Source organism: Pseudophryne corroboree, chromosome 6, assembly GCF_028390025.1.
Source record: "Pseudophryne corroboree isolate aPseCor3 chromosome 6, aPseCor3.hap2, whole genome shotgun sequence".
Lineage (NCBI taxonomy): Eukaryota > Metazoa > Chordata > Amphibia > Anura > Myobatrachidae > Pseudophryne > Pseudophryne corroboree.
The window spans coordinates 83853614-83872365 of NC_086449.1; the positions used below are offsets into that span (position 1 = coordinate 83853614).

The following is an 18752-nucleotide window of genomic DNA, read 5'->3' on the forward strand; positions in this document are numbered from 1 at the left end:
ATAAACATGACCAGCTCCTCCGGGCACATTTTCTAAACCGAGTCTGGTAGGAGGGGCATAGAGGGAGAAGCCAGCCCACACTATCAAATTCTTAAAGTGCCCATGGCTCCTAGTGGACCCTTCTATACCCCCATGGTACTAAATGGAACCCCAGTGTCTTCTAGAACGTAAGAGAAAGATAGCTAACGTTGTATATGACCAGCGGGAGCACGCATCATATACAATATTTCCCTTACACATTGACGTGACCGATATATCGTATGAGGCAGCGGCTCGTACGATATATCGGGTGCACATCGGACAGTATTTACCCCGCTTTAAGGCCGGTACACACAACCCGATGTTTTAATGCTGGAAGTGAACGATATCGTTGATCGATATAGCGTTCAGCGATATAATGCGTACATACTGAACATTATCGTTGATAACATTCAGTGACGTCACTGCCGGCATTCCCGAATATGCATCTCCCATTACAATGGAAGCCTATGGGAGCGCCGCTTAGCCACGCCACTTTACCCGTAAGCAAGCCCCTTTTCCGATTTTGTACCGGTTTTCAGCTGGGCAGCGTTGGAGGGTATGATATTAGTGAACGCTGAACGACGTGCGAGAACTTGTATTGTTCACCAAGATCACCCTCAAGGGCCCTACAGACACAGCCCCCCCCCCCCCAGCGAGCGACCCAGAAGGGGGGGGGTTAAGTTTCTTCACTCCCCCATCACCATAGCAATGCATGCTAATATGGACAATCTCGTCCATATTGGCCTGCATGCACCAGCGACGGGGCACCACGATTATCGAGCGCAGGGCCGCACATCGTTAATCGTTGGAGCATACACACTGCACGATGAGCGAGTTCTCGTTCATTAATGAATGAGAATGTCCATACAGATCTGCCAGTGTGTACACATTGGACGATATCGCCTAGTGTGCGCCCCCCTTTACGATGCATAACACCATGTAGATAGCGAGTGAATATATTATACCGGTGGATTCTCACAGCTCCGTTGATATACTGTATATATATCGCTTACACATTTTTAAACAGAGGAGAAAGGCTGCAACGTTACACGTCAGGACTCCAAAGAATCCGAGAGAACTCAATACTGACGTAGTGGCCCGTCCGGCCTACAGCCCGCCCTGCTACGGACGGGAGGAGGTCGGTCGGTCCCTGCTCCTCCTCCTCCGGCTCTCAGGAGAAGGCGGGGTTGCTACTGCTGCTGGGTCGGACTGTGAGACGGGTTTACCTCATCTGACTACATACCGCTCTCCCTATCCGTGACGTTACGCCCCTCCCCCACCGTTACCGGACGGATCGCGAGGGGAATAAGAAGGTAACAGCTGGGAGGAGCCACCCTCACGCGGCGGTTGTTTTTTTCTTTAAGATAACAGTCTGTGCAGCTCGAGCTCTCGGCGGGAGAATTCAAATTCCTCACGAGGGACGCTGTCGCTTTGTGATTGGTCTGCGGCAAAGCGGTTACTATGGCTACAGGCCATCTAGGGCACTGTCAGTTGTGTAAAGCGTTTGTAGATATGTGTGTTTATGGGGTCTATTCATGAAGTAGTGAAAAGTGTGGCGAAGTGAGCAGGTGGAGGAGTTGCCCATGGCAACCAATCAGCATTGATGTAACATTTATAATTTGCATACTATACAATTGTACGGAGCAGCTGATTGGTTGCCATGGGCAACTTCTCCACTCTTTTCACTGCTTGATGATTAGACCCCTATGTCACTGGCAAATATATATCTGTGTGTTGGCTATTGGTGGGCAGCGCATAGTTATGTAGGCAGTTTAAAGTGTGCAGCTGGTTACCTTCGGGAATTGTATTGAACACAAAGGCACATTGGGGGGTGCACTATCCTCAAAAAGGCTGGCAAACCTCTAAAAATGGCATTTTTGGAGGTATGACTGCTTTCCCCATATGTATCAGAACTCGAAACTGCGCTGAGTCTGTTCCTGGTAGGCAACATTATCCTAATAGAAGCCCATTGGCTTCTTATTGCAGACTTATAGGATCCCACTCAGTATCCATTGAGGCTCATGTGTGCGCCGCCTGACGGTCCCGCATTCACAGAAGGACTACCGGGTTATAAACATTAAAGTCCCCATATGCTTATTCCCACCCATTGTCCATCTCGGTACCTCCCAACAGTACTGATTTATGTGCATCAGTCCCCATTTGGAGCACCGTCAAATGCAGGAGGACACCGCCCTCCCCATTGTCCAGACAGCACTTACCTTGGTGTGCACTGTGTTTTAAGGAAAGTGAACAGGTCAGTAAGTAAGGTGGTGTAGATATATGAAGGGTTGTTTCGGGGTATAGTGGTATCTGCACGTTATATGCTGCAGAAACCGTGTCCTCATGTATTACGGCTGCGATGCGTGTCTTTAGTGGTGCTGCTATCTGCAAGATACTGTAGCACGTCAACGTACCAGGCATTATGAATGATCAGTGGCACTGATCGTTCCGACACCTGCAGCTATCGATGTCAACAGCTGACATTGCCCGGCGCACAGCACTGTCCCTGGCTGTTGGCAATGACAACAATTTCTCTATCGTCCTAGTGGATGCTGGGGTTCCTGAAAGGACCATGGGGAATAGCGGCTCCGCAGGAGACAGGGCACAAAAAGTAAAGCTTTAGGATCAGGTGGTGTGCACTGGCTCCTCCCCCTATGACCCTCCTCCAAGCCTCAGTTAGATTTTTGTGCCCGGCCGAGAAGGGTGCAATCTAGGTGGCTCTCCTAAAGAGCTGCTTAGAAAAGTTTAGCTTAGGTTTTTTATTTTACAGTGAGTCCTGCTGGCAACAGGATCACTGCAACGAGGGACTTAGGGGAGAAGAAGTGAACTCACCTGCGTGCAGGATGGATTGGCTTCTTTGGCTACTGGACATTAGCTCCAGAGGGACGATCACAGGTACAGCCTGGATGGTCACCGGAGCCTCGCCGCCGGCCCCCTTGCAGATGCTGAAACGAGAAGAGGTCCAGAATCGGCGGCAGAAGACTCCTCAGTCTTCTTAAGGTAGCGCACAGCACTGCAGCTGTGCGCCATTTCCTCTCAGCACACTTCACACGGCAGTCACTGAGGGTGCAGGGCGCTGGGAGGGGGGCGCCCTGGGAGGCAAATGAAAACCTTTTTTGGCTAAAAATACCTCACATATAGCCTCCGGGGGCTATATGGAGATATTTAACCCCTGCCAGAATCCATTAAAGAGCGGGAGACGAGCCCGCCGAAAAAGGGGCGGGGCCTATCTCCTCAGCACACAGCGCCATTTTCCCTCACAGAAAGGCTGGAGGGAAGGCTCCCAGGCTCTCCCCTGCACTGCACTACAGAAACAGGGTTAAAACAGAGAGGGGGGGCACTAATTTGGCGTTAGAAATATATAAAAGATGCTATAAGGGAAAACACTTATATAAGGTTGTCCCTATATAATTATAGCGTTTTTGGTGTGTGCTGGCAAACTCTCCCTCTGTCTCTCCAAAGGGCTAGTGGGTCCTGTCCTCTATCAGAGCATTCCCTGTGTGTGTGCTGTGTGTCGGTACGTGTGTGTCGACATGTATGAGGACGATGTTGGTGAGGAGGCGGAGCAATTGCCTGTAATGGTGATGTCACTCTCTAGGGAGTCGACACCGGAATGGATGGCTTATTTAGGGAATTACGTGATAATGTCAACACGCTGCAAGGTCGGTTGACGACATGAGACGGCCGACAAACAATTAGTACCGGTCCAGACGTCTCAGAAACACCGTCAGGGGTTTTAAAACGCCCGTTTACTTTAGTCGGTCGACAAAGACACAGACACGGACACTGAATCCAGTGTCGACGGTGAATAAACAAACGTATTCCTTATTAGGGCCACACGTTAAGGGCAATGAAGGAGGTGTTACATATTTCTGATACTACAAGTACCACAAAAGAGGGTATTATGTGGGATGTGAAAAAACTACCGTAGTTTTTCCTGAATCAGATAAATTAAATGAAGTGTGTGATGAGGCGTGGGTTCCCCCCGATAGAAAATTATGGGCGGTATACCTTTTCCCGCCAGAAGTTAGGGCGCGTTGGGAAACACCCCTTAGGGTGGATAAGGCGCTCACACGCTTATCAAAACAAGTGGCGGTACCGTCTATAGATAGGGCCGCCCTCAAGGAGCCAGCTGACAGGAGGCTGGAAAATATCATAAAAAGTATATACACACATACTGGTGTTATACTGCGACCAGCGATCGCCTCAGCCTGGATGTGCAGAGCTGGGGTGGCTTGGTCGGATTCCCTGACTAAAAATATTGATACCCTTGACAGGGACAGTATTTTATTGACTATAGAGCATTTAAAGGATGCATTTTCTATATATGCGAGATGCACAGAGGGATATTTGCACTCTGGCATCAAGAGTAAGTGCGATGTCCATATCTGCCAGAAGATGTTTATGGACACGACAGTGGTCAGGTGATGCAGATTCCAAACGGCACAAAGGTGTATTGCCGTATAAAGGAAGAGGAGTTATTTGGGGTCGGTCCATCGGACCTGGTGGCCACGGCAACTGCTGGAAAATCCACCGTTTTTTACCCTAAGTCACATCTCTGCAGAAAAAGACACCGTCTTTTCAGCCTCAGTCCTTTCGTCCCTATAAGAGTCATATCTGCCCAGGGATAGAGGAAAGGGAAGAAGACTGCAGCAGGCAGCCCATTCCCAGGAACAGAAGCGTTCCACCGCTTCTGCCAAGCTCTCAGCATGACGCTGGGACCGTACAGGACCCCTGGATCCTACATGTAGTATCCCAGGGGTACAGATTGGAATGTCGAGACGTTTCCCCTTCGCAGGCTCCTGAAGTCTGGGTTACCAAGGTCTCCCTCCGACAAGGAGGCAGTATGGGAAACAATTCACAAGCTGTATTCCCAGCAGGTGATAATCAAATTACCCCTCCTACAACAAGAAAAGGGGTATTATTCCACATTATATTGTGGTACTGAAGCCAGAAGGCTAGGTGAGACCTATTCTAAATCTAAAAAAATTTGAACACTTACAAAGGTTCAAATCAAGATGGAGTCACTCAGAGCAGTGATAACGAACCAGGAAGAAGGGGACTATATAGTGTCCCGAGACATCAGGGATGCTTACCTCCATGTCCAAAATTTGCCCTTCTCACTAAGGGTACCTCAGGTTCGTGGTACAGAACTGTCACTATCAGTTTCAGACGCTGCCGTTTGGATTGTCCACGGCACCCCGGGTCTTTACCAAGGTAATGGCCGAAATGATGATTCTTCTTCGAAGAAAAGGCGTCTTAATTATCCCTTACTTGGACGATCTCCTGATAAGGGCAAAGTCCAGGGAACAGTTGGAGGTCGGAGTAGCACTATCTCGGATACTGCTACAACAGCACGGGTGGATTCTAAATATTCCAAAATCGCAGCTGATCCCGACGACAAGTCTGCTGTGCCTAGGGATGATTCTGGACACAGTCCAGAAAAAGGTGTTTCTCCCGGAAGAGAAAGCCAGGGAGTTATCCGAGCTAGTCAGGAACCTCCTAAAATCAGTGCATCATTGCACAAGGGTCCTGGTAAAGATGGTGACTTCCTACGAAGCAATTCCATTCGGCAGATTTCACGCAAGAATTTTTCAGTGGGATCTGCTGGACAAATGGTCCGGATCGCATCTTCAGATGCATCAGCGGATAACCCTATATCCAAGGACAAGGGTGTCTCTCCTGTGGTGGTTACAGAGTGCTCATCTTCTAGAGGGCCGCAGATTCGGCATTCAGGATTGGATGCTGGTGACCACGGAGGCCAGCCCGAGAGGCTGGGGAGCAGTCACACAAGGAAAAAACTTCCAGGGAGTGTGATCAAGTCTGGAGACTTTTCTCCACATAAATATACTGGAGCTAAGGGTAAATTTATAATACTCTAAGCTTAGCAAGACCTCTGCTTCAAGGTCAGCCGGTATTGATCCAGTGGGAAAAACATCACGGCAGTCGCCCACGTAAATAGACAGGGCGGCACAAGAAGCAGGAGGGCAATGGCAAAAACTGCAAGGACTTTTCGCTGGGCGGAAAATCATGTGATAGCACTGTCAGCAGTGTTTCATTCCGGGAATGGAAACTGGGAAGCAGACTTCCTCAGCAGGCACGACCTCCACCCGGCAGAGTGGAAACTTCATCGGGAAGTTTTCCACATGATTGTAAACCGTTGGGAAATACCAAAGGTGGACATGATGGCGTCCCGTCTGAACAAAAAACGGGTCAGGTATTGCGCCAGGTTAAGAGACCCTCTGGCAATAGCTGTGGACGTTCTGGTAACACCATGGATGTACCAGTCGGTGTATGTGTTCCATCCTCTGCTTCTCATACCTAAGGTACTGAGACTTATAAGACGTAGAGGAGTAAGAACTATACTCATGGCTCCGGATTGGCCAAGAAGGACTTGGTACCCGGAACTTCAAGAGATGCTCACAGAGGACTTATGGCCTCTGCCGCTAAGAAGGGACTTGTTTCAGCAAGTACCATGTCTGTTCCAAGACTTACCGCAGCTGCGTTTGACGGCATGGCGGTGGAACGCCGGATCCTAAGGGAAAAAGGCATTCCGGAAGAGGTCATTCCTACCCTGGTCAAAGCCAGAAAGGAGGTGACCGCACAACATTATCACCACATGTGGCAAAAATATGTTGCGTGGTGTGAGGCCAGAAAGGCCCCACGAAGAAATTTCAACTCGGTCGATTCCTGCATTTCCTGCAAACAGGAGTGTCTATGGGCCTCAAATTGGGGTCCATTAAGGTTCAAATTTCGGCCCTGTCGATTTTCTTCCAGAAAGAAGTGGCTTCAGTTCCTGAAGTCCAGAAGTTTGTCAAGGGAGTATTGCATATACAACCCCCTTTTTGTGCCTCCAGTGGCACTGTGGGATCTCAACGTAGTTCTGGGATTCCTCAAATCACATTGGTTTAAAACCAGTCAAATCTGTGGATTTGAAGCATCTCACATGAAAAGTGACCATGCTCTTGGCCCTGGCCTGGACCAGGCGAGTGTCAAATTGGTGGTTTTTTTCTCAAAAAAGCCCATATCTGGTTGTCCATTTGGACAGGGCAGAGCTGCGGACTCGTCCCCAGTTCACTCCCTAAGGTGGTGTCAGTGTTTCACCTGAACCAGCTTATTTTGGTGCCTTGCGCCTACTAGGGACTTGGAGGACTCCAGGTTGCTAGATGTTGTCAGGGCCCTGTAAATATAGGTTCCAGGACGGCTGGAGTCAGGAAAACTGACTTGCTGTTATCCTGTATGCACCCAACAAACTGGGTGCTCTTGCTTCTAAGCAGACTATTGCTAGTTGGATGTGTAATACAATTCAGCTTGCACATTCTGTGGCAGGCCTGCCACAGCCAAAATATGTAAATGCCCATTCCACAAGGAAGGTGGGCTTATCTTGGGCGGCTGCCCGAGGGGTCTCGGCTTTACAACTTTGCCGAGCGGCTATTTAGTCAGGGGCAAACACGTTGGTAAAATCCTACAAATTTGATACCCTGGCTAAGGAGGACCTGGAGTTCTCTCATTCGGTGCTGCAGAGTCATCCGCACTCTCCCGCCCGTTTGGGAGCTTTGGTATTATCCCCATGGTCCTTTCAGGAACCCCAGCATCCACTAGGACGATAGAGAAAATAAGAATTTACTTACCGATAATTCTATTTCTCGGAGTCCGTAGTGGATGCTGGGCGCCCATCCCAAGTGCGGATTATCTGCAATACTTGTACATAGTTACAAAAATCGGGTTATTATTGTTGTGAGCCATCTTTTCAGAGGCTCCGCTGTTATCATACTGTTAACTGGGTTCAGATCACAGGTTGTACAGTGTGATTGGTGTGGCTGGTATGAGTCTTACCCGGGATTCAAAATCCTTCCTTATTGTGTACGCTCGTCCGGGCACAGTATCCTAACTGAGGCTTGGAGGAGGGTCATAGGGGGAGGAGCCAGTGCACACCACCTGATCCTAAAGCTTTACTTTTTGTGCCCTGTCTCCTGCGGAGCCGCTATTCCCCATGGTCCTTTCAGGAACCCCAGCATCCACTACGGACTCCGAGAAATAGAATTATCGGTAAGTAAATTCTTATTTTTGCACATGCAAAAAAAAAAAAAAGTTTTTGTTTTCCTTGTTCAATACGACCACGGGTACCGCTGGGGGATTTCTGACCTACGCATGCTTACTATCTATGCAAGTGCCGATCAGAGCAGCCCAAGAGGGAAACAAGTACTTTATCACTCTCTCTCTTCAGAAAAGTAGCCATACACACTTTCGCCAGTTACAGGAACCTGCTTCGCCGTGCCAAAAGGGCTAAGTAGGTCCTGTCGCATAAAGGCACATGCAGCCCTGATCGTACATTTCCCCCATGCATACCTTCCAACATGACCCTCTCCAGGAGTGACAGAACGCTCTGCTTCTGGACTTTCCTCTTAATTTATGATTGCCATCACCTGTGGTGAAACACCTTTCTTATCTATTAACCTAATCAAAACAGGTGCCGGCAATCATAAATTTAGAGGAAAGTCCAGGAGCAGAACATTTTGTCCCTCCTGGAGAGGGTCATGTTGGGAGGTATGCCCATGTGCAGTCCTGTGACACTTGATCATGCCCCCGTCTCATGATGGCTGTTACAAATGTGTGTTATGCATTAATAAATGATACTGATTTGTAACTGATGTAGTTCTATTCGGCTTTGTCTGGTGCTCCGTGGCTGCAGCCATTTTGTACGGTAGGGCCACTAGTGAGCCGGACCATTCAGTAATGGTAGTAAGAATTTAGGATCCGTCCTCCTAAAATATCTGTTTCTGGAAGAATGGTACAATTTAGGATATCAGGGTGCTTTAAGAAGGTGTTACTGCAGCAGAGTGATAAAAGAGATCTCTTCTTCGGAACCCCTCTTAACAATCACAGCAGCAGTCCCCGTAGTGATATGTGGGCACTGTGACGATGCCCAATTTATTTATTTATTTACAGTTTCTCTGACGTCCTAGTGGATGCTGGGAACTCCGTAAGGAACTCCGCAGGAGACTGGGCACAAAAGTAAAGCTTTAGGACTACCTGGTGTGCACTGGCTCCTCCCCCTATGACCCTCCTCCAAGCCTCAGTTAGATTTTTGTGCCCGGCCGAGAAGGGTGCACACTAGGGGCTCTCCTGAGCTTCTTAGTGAAAGTTTAGTTTTAGGTTTTTTATTTTCAGTGAGACCTGCTGGCAACAGGCTCACTGCATCGAGGGACTAAGGGGAGAAGAAGCGAACCTGCCTGCTTGCAGCCAGCTTGGGCTTCTTAGGCTACTGGACACCATTAGCTCCAGAGGGACCGAACACAGGCCCAGCCTCGGAGCTCGGTCCCAGAGCCGCGCCGCCGGCCCCCTTACAGAGCCAGAAGCAAGAAGAGGTCCGGAAAAATCGGCGGCAGAAGACATCAGTCTTCAACAAGGTAGCGCACAGCACTGCAGCTGTGCGCCATTGTTACTCAGGCACACTTCGGTCACTGAGGGTGCAGGGCGCTAGGGGGGGGCGCCCTGAGCAGCAATGTAAACACCTTGGCTGGCATAAATGCACCACATATAACCCCCAGGGCTATATGGATGTATTTTAACCCCTGCCAGAACTCACCAAAAAGCGAGAGAAAAGGCCGCCGAGAAGGGGGCAGAGCCTATCTCCTCAGCACACGGGCGCCATTTTCCATCACAGCTCCGCTGGAAGGACGTCTCCCTGACTCTCCCCTGCAGTCCTGCACTACAGAAAAGGGTAAAAAAGAGAGGGGGGCACTAATTTGGCGCAGTTTTAATACTAACAGCAGCTATAAAGGGAAAAGCACATTTTATAGTGGTATTCCTGTCTATCTATAGCGCTCTGGTGTGTGCTGGCATACTCTCCCTCTGTCTCCCCAAAGGGCTAGTGGGGTCCTGTCCTCTATCAGAGCATTCCCTGTGTGTGTGCGGTGTGTCGGTACGATTGTGTCGACATGTTTGAGGAGGAAAATGAGATGGAGGCGGAGCAATTGCCTATTATAGAGTTGTCACCCCCTAGGGAGTCGACACCTGAGTGGATGAGCTTATGGAAGGAATTGCGTGACAGTGTCAGCTCTTTACGACAGACAGTTGACGACATGAGACAGCCGGCTACTCAGCTTGTGCCTGTCCAGGGGTCTCAAACGCCATCAGGGGCTTTAAAACGCCCGTTACCTCAAATGGCAGACACAGACACGGATACTGACTCCAGTGTCGATGATGAGGAGACAAACGTGACTTCCACTAGGGCCACACGTTACATGATTGAAGCAATGAAAAATGTATTGCATATCTCTGATAATACAAGTACCACTAAAAAGGGTATTATGTTTGGTGAGAAAAAGCTGCCTGTAGTTTTTCCTGTATCCGAGGAATTAAATGAAGTGTGTGATGAGGCGTGGGTTTCCCCCGATAAAAAACTGATAATTCCTAAAAGGTTATTGGCATCGTACCCTTTCCCGCCAGAGGATAGGGCACGTTGGGAAACACCCCCTAGGGTGGATAAAGCGCTCACACGCTTGTCTAAACAGGTAGCACTACCCTCTCCTGATACGGCTGCCCTAAAGGAACCTGCCGATAGAAAGCTGGAGAATATCCTAAAATGTATATACACTCACACGGGTGTTATACTGCGACCAGCAATCGCCTCAGCCTGGATGTGCAGTGCGGGCCTGGCGTGGTCGGATTCCCTGAGCAATAAGAGGTTTATGGACGCGGCAGTGGTCAGGTGATGCGGATTCTAAAAGGCACATGGAAGTATTGCCTTATAAGGGGGAGGAGTTATTTGGGGTAGGTCTATCAGACCTGGTAGCCACGGCAACTGCTGGAAAATCCACATTTTTACCCCAGGTAGCTTCTCAACCTAAGAAGACGCCGTATTATCAGGCGCAGTCCTTTCGGCCCCATAAGGGCAAGCGGGCAAAAGGCGCCTCATTTCTGCCCCGTGGCAGAGGGAGAGGAAAAAGGCTGCAACAAACAGCCAGTTCCCAGGAACAAAAGCCCTCTCCCGCCTCCGCAAAGTCCTCAGCATGACGCTGGGGCTTTACAAGCGGACTCAGGCACGGTGGGGGCCCGTCTCAAGAAGTTCAGTGCGCAGTGGGCCCACTCGCAAGTGGACCCCTGGATCCTTCAGGTGGTATCTCAGGGGTACAAATTGGAATTCGAGACGTCTCCCCCTCGCCGTTTTCTAAAGTCTGCTTTACCGACGTCTCCCTCAGACAGGGAGGCAGTATTGGAAGCCATTCACAAGCTATATTCCCAGCAGGTGATAATCAAGGTACCCCTCCTACAACAGGGAAAGGGGTACTATTCCACACTATTTGTGGTACCGAAGCCGGACGGCTCGGTGAGACCAATTTTAAACCTAAAATCCTTGAACACTTACATACAAAGGTTCAAATTCAAGATGGAGTCACTCAGAGCAGTGATTGCAAACCTGGAAGAAGGGTACTATATGGTGTCTCTGGACATCAAAGATGCTTACCTACATGTCCCAATTTACCCTTCTCACCAAGGGTACCTCAGGTTTGTGGTACAGAACTGTCACTATCAGTTTCAGATGCTGCCGTTTGGATTGTCCACGGCACCCCAGGTCTTTACCAAGGTAATGGCCGAAATGATGATACTCCTTCGAAGGAAGGGAGTTTTAGTTTTCTCTGACGTCCTAGTGGATGCTGGGAACTCCGTAAGGACCATGGGTAGTAGCGGCTCCGCAGGAGACAGGGCACATCTAAAGAAAGCTTTAGGATCACCTGGTGTGCACTGGCTCCTCCCCCTATGACCCTCCTCCAAGCCTCAGTTAGATTTTCTGTGCCCGACGAGAAGGGTGCACACTAGGGGCTCTCCTGAGCTCTTTGTGAAAGTTTTAGTTTAGGTTTATTATTTTCAGTGAGACCTGCTGGCAACAGGCTCACTGCATCGAGGGACTAAGGGGAGAAGAAGCGAACTCACCTGCGTGCAGAGTGGATTGGGCTTCTTAGGCTACTGGACATTAGCTCCAGAGGGACGATCACAGGTTCAGCCTGGATGGGTCACCGGAGCCGCGCCGCCGGCCCCCTTACAGAGCCAGAAGAGCGAAGAGGTCCAGAAAAATCGGCGGCAGAAGACTTTCCTGTCTTCAGATAAAGGTAGGCGCACAGCACCGCAGCTGTGCGCCATTGCTCTCAGCACACTTCACACTCCGGTCACTGAGGGTGCAGGGCGCTGGGGGGGCAGCGCCCTGAGACGCAATAAATCGTTAGAAAACCTTTTATGGCTAAAATAAATGCATCACATATAACTCCTGGGCTATATGGATGCATTTAACCCCTGCCAAAACATACAAGAAAACGGATGATAAGGACGCCGAGAAAGGGGCGGAGCCTATCTCCTCAGCACACTGGCGCCATTTTCCCTCACAGCTCAGTTGGAGGGAAGCTCCCTGGCTCTCCCCTGCAGTCACTACACTACAGAAAGGGGTTAAAAAAGAGAGGGGGGCACAAATTAGGCGCAGTATAAACAATACAGCAGCTATAAAGGGAAAAACACTTATATAAGGTTATCCCTGTATATATATAGCGCTCTGGTGTGTGCTGGCAAACTCTCCCTCTGTCTCCCCAAAGGGCTAGTGGGGTCCTGTCCTCTATCAGAGCATTCCCTGTGTGTGTGCTGTGTGTCGGTACGTTTGTGTCGACATGTATGAGGAGAAAAATGATGAGGAGACGGAGTAGAGTGTCTGTAATAGTGTTGTCACCCCCTGGGGGGTCGACACCTGAGTGGATGTACTGTGGAAATTGCGTGACAGTGTCAGCTTTGTATAAAAGACAGTGGTTGACATGAGACAGCCGGCTACTCAGCTTGTGCATGTCCAGACGTCTCATATAGGGGCTCTAAAGCGCCCGTTACCTCAGATACAGACGCCGACACGGATACTGACTCCTGTGTCGACGGTGAAGAGACAACCGTGATTTCCAAATAGGGCCACACATTGCATGATTGAGGCAATGAAAAAAGTTTACACTTTTCTGATAATATGAATACCACCAAAAAAAAGGGGTATTATGTTGGTGAGGAAAAACTTCCTGTAGTTTTCCTGAATCTGAGAAATAAAATGCGTGGGTTTCCCCCCGATAACAATTGATAATTTCTAAAAAGTTATTGGCAGTATACCTTTTCCCGCCAGAGGTTAGGGTGCGTTGGGAAACACCCCCTAGGGGGGATAAGGCGCTCACACGCTTGTAAGAACATGGGCTCTACCCTCTCTTGAGATGGCCGCCCTTAAGGATCCTGCTGATAGAAAGCAGGAGGGTATCCTAAAATGTATTTACACACATACTGGTGTTATACTGCGACCAGCAATCGCCTCAGCCTGGATGTGCAGTGCTGGGTTGGCGTGGTCGGATTCCCTGACTGGAAATATGATATCCTAGATAAGGACAGTATATTATTGCCTATAGAGCAATTAAAAGATGCATTTCTATATATGCATGATGCACAGCGGAATATTTGCCGACTGGCATCAAGTATAAGTGCGTTGTCCAATTATACCAGTAAAGTGGTCAGGTGATGCGGATTCCAAACGGCATTTGGAAGTATTGCCTTAAAAGAGGGGATGTACCCCAGGTCGCCTCTCAAAATAAGACGCCGTATTATCAGGCGCAGGCCTGGTTGGCAAGCGGACAAAAGGGTTCCTCTTTTCTGCTCGTGACAGAGGGAGAGGAAAATGGCTGCAGAGATCAGCCAGTTCCAAGGAACAGAAACTCTTTTCCGCCTCTGCCAAGCCCTCAGTATGACGCTAGGGCTTTACAAGTTCAGGCACGGTGGGGTCCCGTTCTCAATGAATTTCAGTGCGCAGTGGGCTCACTCGCAAGTAGACCCCTGGATCCTTCAGGTAATATTTCAGGGGTACAAATTGGAATTCGAGACGTATCCCCCTCGCCGTTTCCAAAGGTCTGTTTTACCGACGTCTCCCGCTGACAGGGAGGCAGTTTTGGAAACCATTCACAAGCTGTATTCCCAGCAGGTGATAATCAAGGTACCGCTCCTGCAACAGGGAACGGGGTATTATTCCACACTATTGTGGTACCGAAGCCAGACGGCTCGGTGAGACCGATTTTAAAATCTAAAATCTTTGAACACTTGCATACAGAGGTTCAAATTCAAAATTGAGTCACTCAGAGCAGTGATTGCAAACCTGGAAGAAGGGGACTACATGATGTCTCGGGACATCAAGGATGCTTACCTTCATGTCAAAATTTACCCTTCTCACCAAGGGTATTTCAGGTTATGGTACAGAACTGTCACTATCAGTTCGGACGCTGCCGTAGGGATAGTCCACGGCACCCCGGGTCTTTACTGAAGTAATGACCGTAATGATGATATTCCTTCGAAGGAAGGGAATTTTAGTTATCCGTTACTTGGACGATTCCCTGATAAGGGTAAGATCCAGGGAACAGTTGGAGATCGGTGTAGCACTATATCAGGTAGTGTTGCGGCAGCACGATTGGATTCTCAATATTCCAAAATCGCAGCTGGTTCCGACGACTTGTCTTCTGTTCCTAGGGATGATCCTGGACACAGTCCAGAAAGAAGGTGTTTCTCCCGGAGGAGAAAGCCAGGGAGTTATCCGACAGGAACCTCCTAAAACCGAACCAAGTCTCAGTGCATCAATGCACAAGGGTTCTGGGTAAAAATGGTGGCTTCCTACGAAGCAATCCCATTCGGCAGATTCCACGCAAGACTTTCCAGTGGAACCTACTGGACAAATGGTCCGGGTCGCATCTTCAGATGCTTCAGCGGATAACCCTGTCACCGGGGACAAGGGTATCCCTCCTGTGGTGGTTGCAGAGTGCTCATCTTCTAGAGGGCCGCAGATTCGGCATTCGGGACTGGGTCCTGGTGGCCAGGGATGCCAGCCTGCGAGGCTGGGGAGCAGTCACACAGGGAAGGAATTTCCAGGGCTTATGGTCAAGCTTGGAGACATCTCTTCATATAAACATTCTGGAACTAAGGGCCATTTACAATGCCCTAAGTCAAGCGAAACCCCTGCTTCAGGGTCAGGCGATATTGATCCAATCGGACAACATCACGTCAGTCGCCCACGTAAACAGACAGGGCGGCACGGGAAGCAGGGGGGCAATGGCAGAAGCTGCAAGGATTCTTCGCTGGGCGGAAAATCATGTGATAGCACTGTCAGCAGTGTTCATTCCGGGAGTGGACAACTGGGAAGCAGACTTCCTCAGCAGACACGACCTTCACCCGGGAGAGTGGGGACTTCACCCAGAAGTCTTCCACCTGATTGTAAACCGTTGGGAAAAACCAAAGGTGGACATAATGGCGTCCCGTCTAAACAAAAAACTAGACAGATATTGCGCCAGGTCAGGGGACCCTCAGGCAATAGCGGTGGACGCTCTGGTAACACCGTGGGTGTACCAGTCAGTGTATGTGTTCCCTCCTCTGCCTCTCATACCAAAAGTACTGAGAATCATAAGAAGGAGAGGAGTAAGAACTATACTCGTGGTTCCGGATTGGCCATGAAGGACTTGGTATCCGGAACTTCAAGAGATGCTCACGGACGAACCGTGGCCTCTACCTCTAAGAAAGGACCTGCTCCAGCAGGGGCCTTGTCTGTTCCAAGACTTACCGCGGCTGCGTTTGACGGCTTGGCGGTTGAACGCCGGATCCTGAAGGAAAAAGGCATTCCAGATGAAGTCATCCCTACCCTGGTCAAGGCCAGGAAGGACGTAACCGCAAAACATTATCACCGCATTTGGCGAAAATATGTTGCGTGGTGGGAGGCCAAGAAGGCCCCTACAGAGGAATTTCAACTGGGTCGTTTCCTCCATTTCCTGCAAACAGGACTGTCTATGGGCCTAAAATTAGGGTCCATTAAGGTTCAAATTTCGGCCCTGTCGATTTTCTTCCAAAAGGAACTGGCTTCAGTGCCTGAAGTTCAGACATTTGTAAAAGGGGTACTGCATATACAGCCTCCTTTTGTGCCTCCAGTGGCACCTTGGGATCTCAATGTTGTGTTGAGTTTCCTAAAGTCACATTGGTTTGAACCACTCACCACTGTGGTCTTAAAATATCTCACATGGAAGGTGACGATGCTGTTAGCCCTGGCTTCAGCCAGGCGTGTGTCAGAATTGGCGGCTTTATCATATAAAAGCCCTTATTTAATATTTCATTCTGACAGGGCAGAATTGAGGACTTGTCCTCAATTTCTACCTAAGGTGGTTTCTGCATTTCACATGAAGCAACCTATTGTGGTACCTGCGGCTACTAAGGACTTGGAGGATTCCAAGTTGCTTGACGTGGTCAGGGCCCTGAAAATATATGTTTCCAGGACGGCTGGAGTCAGAAAATCTGACTCGCTGTTTATCCTGTATGCACCCAACAAACTGGGTGCTCCTGCTTCTAAGCAGACGATTGCTCGTTGGATTTGTAGTACAATTCAGCTTGCACATTCTGTGGCAGGCCTGCCACAGCCAAAAATCTTAAAATGCCCACTCCACAAGGAAGGTGGGCTCATCTTGGGCAGCTGCCCGAGGGGTCTCGGCTTTACAACTTTGCCGAGCAGTTACTTGGTCAGGAGCAAATACGTTTGTAAAATTCTACAAATTTGATACCCTGGCTGAGGAGGACCTGGAGTTCTCTCATTCGGTGCTGCAGAGTCATCCGCACTCTCCCGCCCGTTTGGGAGCTTTGGTATAATCCCCATGGTCCTTACGGAGTTCCCAGCATCCACTAGGACGTCAGAGAAAATAAGAATTTACTTACCGATAATTCTATTTCTCGTAGTCCGTAGTGGATGCTGGGCGCCCATCCCAAGTGCGGATTGTCTGCAATACTGGTACATAATTATTGTTACCAAAAGATTCGGGTTATTGTTGTTGTGAGCCATCTTTTATAGAGGCTTCTCTATTATCATGCTGTTAACTGGGTTCAGATCACAAGTTGTACAGTGTGATTGGTGTGGCTGGTATGAGTCTTACCCGGGATTCAAAATCCTTCCTTATTGTGTACGCTCGTCCGGGCACAGTATCCTAACTGAGGCTTGGAGGAGGGTCATAGGGGGAGGAGCCAGTGCACACCAGGTGATCCTAAAGCTTTCTTTAGATGTGCCCTGTCTCCTGCGGAGCCGCTATTCCCCATGGTCCTTACGGAGTTCCCAGCATCCACTACGGACTACGAGAAATAGAATTATCGGTAAGTAAATTCTTATTATCCCTTACTTGGACGATCTCCTGATAAGGGCAAGATCCAGGGAACAGTTGGAAGTCGGAGTAGCACTATCTCAGATAGTGCTGCGCCAGCACGGTTGGATTCTCAATATTCCAAAATCGCAGCTGATCCCGACGACACGACTTCTATTCCTAGGGATGATCCTGGACACAGTCCAGAAAAAGGTGTTTCTCCCGGAGGAGAAAGCCAGGGAGTTATCCGAACTAGTCAGAAATCTCCTAAAACCAGGCCAAGTCTCAGTGCATCAATGCACAAGGGTCCTGGGAAAGATGGTGGCTTCTTACGAAGCAATCCCATTCGGCAGATTCCACGCAAGAACCTTCCAGTGGGATCTGCTAGACAAATGGTCCGGGTCGCATCTTCAGATGCATCAGCGGATAATCTTGTCACCAAGGACAAGGGTGTCTCTCCTGTGGTGGTTGCAGAGTGCTCATCTTCTAGAGGGCCGCAGATTCGGCATTCAGGACTGGGTCCTGGTGACCACGGATGCCAGCCTGAGAGGCTGGGGAGCAGTCACACAGGGAAGAAATTTCCAGGGCTTGTGGTCAAGCCTGGAGACATCACTTCACATAAATATCCTGGAGCTAAGGGCCATCTACAATACTCTAAGCCTAGCAAGACCTCTGCTTCAAGGTCAGCCGGTGCTGATCCAGTCAGACAACATCACGGCAGTCGCCCACGTAAACAGACAGGGCGGCACAAGAAGCAGGAGGGCAATGGCAGAAGTTGCAAGGATTCTTCGCTGGGCGGAAAATCATGTGATAGCACTGTCAGCAGTGTTCATTCCGGGAGTGTACAACTGGGAAGCAGACTTCCTCAGCAGACACGACCTCCAACCGGGAGAGTGGGGACTTCACCCAGAAGTCTTCCACATGATTGTGAACCGTTGGGAAAAACCAAAGGTGGACATGATGGCGTCCCGCCTCAACAAAAAACTAGACAGGTATTGCGCCAGGTCAAGGGACCCTCAGGCAATAGCTGTGGATGCTCTGGTAACACCGTGGGTGTACCAGTCAGTGTATGTGTTCCCTCCTCTGCCTCTCATACCCAAGGTACTGAGAATCATAAGAAGGAGAGGAGTAAGGACTATACTCGTGGCTCCGGATTGGCCAAGAAGGACTTGGTACCCGGAACTTCAAGAGATGCTCACAGAGGACCCGTGGCCTCTACCTCTAAGAAGGGACCTGCTCCAGCAGGGACCATGTCTGTTCCAAGACTTACCGCGGCTGCGTTTGACGGCATGGCGGTTTGAACGCCGGATCCTGAAGGAAAAAGGCATTCCGGATGAAGTCATCCCTACCCTGATCAAAGCCAGGAAGGATGTAACCGTACAGCATTATCACCGTATTTGGCGTAAATATGTTGCGTGGTGCGAGGCCAGGAAGGCCCCTACAGAGGAATTTCAACTGGGTCGTTTCCTGCATTTCCTGCAAACAGGACTGTCTATGGGCCTAAAATTAGGGTCCATTAAGGTTCAAATTTCGGCCCTGTCGATTTTCTTCCAGAAAGAACTGGCTTCAGTT

General features: G+C 49.5%; 1 protein-coding gene across 3 annotated transcripts in view; it reads left to right on the plus strand.

Moving 5' to 3' along the window:
- The first annotated feature begins 1068 nt into the window (after positions 1 to 1068).
- The window catches only part of SPC24 (SPC24 component of NDC80 kinetochore complex), a 61286-nt gene continuing 43602 nt past the window's right edge, over positions 1069 to 18752 (plus strand). The window contains exon 1 of one of the 3 annotated variants that reach the window (XM_063931389.1): positions 1069 to 1334. The gene's annotated coding sequence lies outside the window, so the exon portion shown is untranslated. Of the gene's footprint in view, positions 1335 to 1665; positions 2276 to 18752 lie in introns of those variants that run through there. The other 2 variants (XM_063931385.1, XM_063931386.1) reach the window with 2 other exon arrangements.